Here is a 5,962-nt window from a genome sequence, read left to right as displayed (position 1 = left end):
TGCAGGAAGACTCCGCCCGGACTCCTACGGAAGCCGGGCTTCGCCCTCGACTCCAACGGCTGCAGACAGACTCCGTCCGGACTCCTACGGGAGCCGGACTCCGCCGACAACTTCAACCGCAAGTAGACTCCACCCGACTCCTACGGGAGCCGGGCTCCGTCCTCAACATCAGCTGCCGGTAAGCCTTGTCCGGACTCCTACGGGAGCCGGACTTCATCTTTAACTTTAATTGCAGGAAGACTCCGCCCGGACTCCTGCGGGAGCCGGCTTCACCCTCGACTTCAACAACTGCAGACAGACTCCGTCCGGACTCCTACGGGAGCCGGACTCTGCCGATAACTTCAACCACAAGTAGACTCCGCCCGGACTCCTACGGGAGCCGGGCTCCGTCCTCAACATCAGCTGCCGGTAAGCCTTGTCCAGACTCCTACGGGAGTGGACTTCGCCTTTAACTTTAATTGCAGGAAGACACCGCCCGGACTCCTACGGGAGCCGGGCTTCGCCCTCGACTCCAACGGCCGCAGACAGACTCCGTCTGGACTCCTACGGGAGTCGGACTCCGCCGACAACTTCAACCGCAAGTAGACTCCGCCCGGACTCCTACGGAAGCCGGGATCCGCCCGCGACTTCACTCCGAGAGGACCCCGCCCGGACTCCCACGGGAGCCGGGCTCCGTCGCCGACTTCGACTGCCGGTAAGACCCGTCCGGACTCCTACGGGAGCCGGACTTCGTACCTGATTTTGATTGCAGGGGACTCCGCCCGGACTCCCACGGGAGTCGGGCTCCACTCCTCGACCCCAAACTGCAAGGAGGACTCCGCCCGGACCCTACGGGGGCCGGACTCCTCGACCGCTGTCGGAACTTCAGCTGACGGATCTGCGCTCCCTGGCAGGCCACAATAACGGCCACGATCCTGCTCCACTTCCTGCGGCAGATTTCGGCAGCTCCATCACTCCCTGACGGCCGCAGTAACGGTCGCAGCTCTGCTCCACTTCCTACGATGGATTCCGCGCAGCTCTACTACTCCCTGGCAGGCCACAATAACGGCCACGATCCTGCTCCACTTCCTGCGATGGATACCGCGCGATTCTCCCATCCGCTGGCAAGTCGTGACAGCAGACGCCGCTCTACTACCCACGATAACTCCACGTGGCACACCCCCGGTGATAGCCACGGGTCCACTCCACTACTCTTCGCAGCAAACTCCGCCTAACCCTGGGAGCCCACTGCCAGATGGTTACAGATGTCGCTGTCAGGCTACTGCCCCCTCCGCCTATAAAAGGGGGCTCCAGATACGTTATTCGATAAGCTCTTCATCTTTCATCTAAAAACTTTGCTAAATTCTCCGTTCGAGCACTCATTCTTGTTGAGGCAGAGAACTGACTTGAGCGTCGGAGGGTCTTGCCGGAGCAACCCCACCTCCGGTTTAGACTTCCTTTGCAGGTCCCGGGCGGCGACCGCGACTTCCTCGACTCCAGCTTCTCCGACGCAAGCGGATTTTTGCACCAACAGGATTGGCACTAGAGGAAGGGGCTGTGTCTTCGCAGTACCCTTGTTCTTAAAGGAGCGTTCAATGGAGCCGCCCCCGATCGTCTCCTCCGACACCCACTCCTTTTTCCCCCACGGGATCCATACTTGATGCCTCCTCGCAAGGCGTCCACGCGATGGTCCACAGCCTCCGCGGCCAGATCCAGGCTCCGGCCTCCCCTCCTATTTCTCAACCTCCTCCTCCCCCTCCGACGGCGGTGGTCGGTGCGGAGCAGTTTGACCTGCTGGCGCAGCAGGTCAGAGGCCTCACCGAGGCTGTGCAAGCTATGCAGCAGCAGTAGCCGCAGGCATCGGTACGCCTAGAAAGGGTGTCCCTGGAACACCAGAATCCGGCGGTGGGGCGGGCCACCTGGGCCAGCCGCCCCGTCCTTCCTGGAAAAATGAACCCGAGGGTAGAGAGCCCTCAATCAGACCATGACTCCACCCCTAGAAGATCCCTGCCCCCATTCTGCCAGAGGACCCTCGAGACTCGAAGTCGAGAGGATTTCCTGGACCAGAGGCTCCAGGAGATGAACCGGCGGATCGAAGAACTCTGCCATGCGCCTTCCGCTTATGGTGAGGATATTTGTACTGACCCTCCCTTCTCCCAAATGATCATGTAGGAACCGATCCTGCCAAACTTCAAGCTTCCCCAGTTCGAAAGCTACGACGGGACTTCGAACCCGGTTGATCATCTGGAGGCCTTCCGGACGATGATGCTGCTTCACGGTGCTCCTGATGCCATTCTATGTCGGGCCTTCCCGTCCACCTTGAAGGGAGCGGCAAGGAACTGGTACTCGATTTTGAAATCGGGTACCATCTTTTCCTTCGATCAAATGAGCCACCAATTTGTGGCCCATTTTGTCAGCAGCCGACGCCCCCGGAAGGGTTCGAAGTCCCTCATCAACATCAAGCAGAGGGAAGGGGAGTCCATTCGGGCCTACATCAACCGCTTCAACATCGCGGCGCTGGAGGTCCAGAATTTAGACCAATCAGTCGCAATGGCCGCCCTGAAGGGTGGCCTTCAGAAGAATGATCTTTTGTTCTCCCTGGAGAAGAAGTATCCCAGGGATTTTGCTGATTTGCTGGCCCGGGCCGAAGGATATGCCCGAACGGAAGAAGCCTTCAAAATGAAGGATGAAGAGACGGCGAGGGAGCGGCAAGCGGGAGACTCGAGTAAGCCCGTAATTGAAAAAAGGCCAAAGGAAGCCCGACTGCGTTCTCGATCCCCTCCTGGGCATAAGCGCGCTCATACTCCACTCCAGGCGCGCAGGCAGAGAAGCCCGGATCGTAGGGTTCGGCGGGGTTCCCCACCAGGGAGATTCTGCAACTACGCCCCCCACCAGGTCAGGGAGCAGCTCCCTAGGCCGGAGAGGATGCGCACACACCCCGGGAAGCGCAACACCAACAAGTTCTGCCTCTACCACCGCGACCACGGCCACGACACAGAGGAATGCATCCAGCTCCGGGATGAGATCGAGGAGCTCATTCGGTGAGGTTGACTCGACAGGTTCATCCGACGCAGGCCTGAGGGTAGAGGAGATCGGCCAAGGGCCCTTCCGCAGCTTGAACCACCAAGAAGGGAGGAGCAAACCGGGGACCGACCTCCCATCGGGACCATCGACTCCATCACCAGAGGGCCTCAAAAAGGAGTGGACCACCCACGACCGTGAAACTCGAAAAATCTGTAAATGTATCACTTACGATTTCACCTTGAATCTAAATTTCTTTCTACTTGACATACTCTTCCCATCTGGCGTGGATTTGTTACGACTGGATATGACCCCTCCAAACGCTTGAAACAAAGTTATGTTAGGAACGGGGGAGAACCCCATCCTAACATACCTAAAATGAAAGTCTGACTATCTCAAAATTGGATGGGGGGAGAGGCCTTACAATGCCCTAATGTGCCCCCACATCCATGTCAGGAACAGGAGGAGAACCTCATCCTGACGTGAGCAAAGTCAAAGGCCTGGTTCTTTTAGATCGGATGGAGGGAGAGGCCTTACAACTCCCTAATGTGCCCCCACAGCCATGTCAGGAACAGGAGGAGAACCTCATCCTGACATGAGCAAAGTCAAAGGCCCGGTTCTTTTAGATCGGATGGGGGGAGAGGCCTTACAACGCCCTAATGTGTCCCCACAGCCATGTCAGGAACAGGAGGAGAACCTCGTCCTGACATGAGCAAAGTCAAAGGCCCGGTTCTTTTAGATCGGATGGGGGGAGAGGCCTTACAGCACCTTAATGTGCCCCCACAGCCATGTCAGGAACAGGAGGAGAACCTCGTCCTGACATGAGCAAAGTCAAAGGCCCGGTTCTTTTAGATCGGATGGGGGGAGAGGCCTTACAGCGCCCTAACGTGCCCCCACAGCCAAGCCGGGAATGGAAGGAGAACCTCGCCCTGGCTCGAGCAAAGTGGAAGGCCCGGACTCCTACGGAAGCTGGGCTCCATCCTCGACGCCAAGGAAGACTCCACCCGGACTCCTACGAGAGCCGGGCTCCATCCACGACGCCAAGGAAGACTCCACCCGGACTCCTATGAGAGTCGGGCTCCATCCACGACGCCAAGGAAGACCCCACCCAGACTCCTACGGGAGCCGGGCTCCACCCACGACTTCTGCAGCAAGGGCTGATGGCGGCGAAACCCGGTCGCCCAACAAGATCGGATAAAAGAAAAAAGCCCCTCAGCGGCACCTCCTCGCTTCTATGCAACCCCACGAAAAGCGGGAGGAGGGCCCTCACTCTGAGAAGAGGAGGAAAATTAAAAAGGAAGGATGACGAACTACGACGGAAACAGATGAAGGATGAACCGCACCAAAAGACCTAAAGGACTTCATCCCAACTGAAACGGGGAGTTCCTACCGAACACCCCCGGCCTCTAAAAAGACTTTCGACACTGGTTAGGAAGATAACGACATCCCCAAAATAATGCGGAGCCCGGACGACCAAGCTCAGGCTTGCGGCCATGTACGATGAGAAAGGCGAGCTAACGCATCGACGACCGGGCGCCCCCCAATGACGTCTACATCAGACAAGTCAAACGACAAGAAAAGTTTGGTGGACGGCAATTTAGTGCAACACGCGGACGAGGTAACACAAAATGCCCTTTTCATTCCATTTCCGATATACATGCTACAAAGCCCGGAAGGCCAAGGAAAGAAAGGCAAAACGACAAAAAGGGAAGTAAATACATGAAAAGACAGAAAGACGAAAAGAGCTCTAAGGAGGCCCTGCTCCCTCCGATCTAGAATTATCTACTCCATCCCTTAATCAGGACTGCCTTAGATTCTCAATTTCTTCTTCTAGCTCTTCCCTTTTCTGCAGCGCGTCCTGGAGCGCCCGATGAAGTCGCTGGCTCTCGACCTCCGCCTCTCGACGCCTCTTCCTCAAGACCTCAGATTCTGCCTCTGCGTCCGCGACGGTCCGCTGCTCGTATGCCAGTTGGATCTTCAGTTGTTGCAGCTCAGCTGTCTTTTCCCCGAGGGAGACAGAAATCCCCTCAACGGTGCCTCCTAGGGCTTGGAGCTCATCAGAATCTCGGGCGGAGGTAAGCTATGCCCTGCTAGCCAGCTGCCTCTGGAGACGGACGACTTTGTCGGCCGCCGCCCTGAACCTCCCTTTATATTCTTCCACCTGCCTGAGCCAGCTAGCCCGATGCACGTCGTGACTCACCTCGGCGTCCTGAAGTTGCTGCTGAAGGTCGGAGACCTTCTTCGACCACACTTGGTCACCGTCGACCCGGGCCAAGAGCCGGGATGAATTTCCTTCCAGCTAGCCGATCTTCCCCTTCGCAGCTGACAGTTCCACCTTGAGGGCGCTGATCCTGGCGGCCTGGGCCCAAATTCGATCGCTGGCGCTCTTCTTGCATTCCTCGAGTTCCTTCGCAAAGTCTGCCTTCCTCTGGCTATACTCCATGATCCCCTTCATGTGGAGATTCCGAAAGTGGGTGGCCTCAGCGGTGGCTTCAGAATGACCTTCTCTCAATCTGTGGAGCTTGCCTTCCATCTTCTTTAACTTCTTTGTCAGGTGAAGGACTTCCTTCTTCAGCCGCTGGATCGTCGATTTCAGCGGGACCCCCAGGGGCAGGGGGAGTGCTTCTGCAGGACACTGCCATCGGAAGGCAAAAGCATCAAAGCACGACTCATTGCAGGAAGAAGAACAAAGAGAAGGAGAGGGGGGAGGAGAAGCCGTCCGCAACAAGAAATTCAACTTTATTGATTGGATGATTTTGGAAGACAAACAGAAAAGAAAAATTGCGATGAAATAAAGGTACAAGATCGGAGGTCTCAGACCTCGGGGGCGGGGGTTGGAGAACTCAGCGTCCCCGGCAAGGGGGCTGCGACAGCAGTGGCGGCCAGCAAGGGACCGGTCTCGTCTTCAGACTCCTCGCCTAGGAAGCTGAGGTCGAGCTCTGGAAATTTTCTGGCCACCTTC

Source organism: Elaeis guineensis, chromosome 5 (assembly GCF_000442705.2).
Source record: "Elaeis guineensis isolate ETL-2024a chromosome 5, EG11, whole genome shotgun sequence".
NCBI lineage: Eukaryota > Viridiplantae > Streptophyta > Magnoliopsida > Arecales > Arecaceae > Elaeis > Elaeis guineensis.
The sequence above is the reverse complement of the archived record's forward strand: the minus strand, read 5'-3'. Positions refer to the sequence as shown.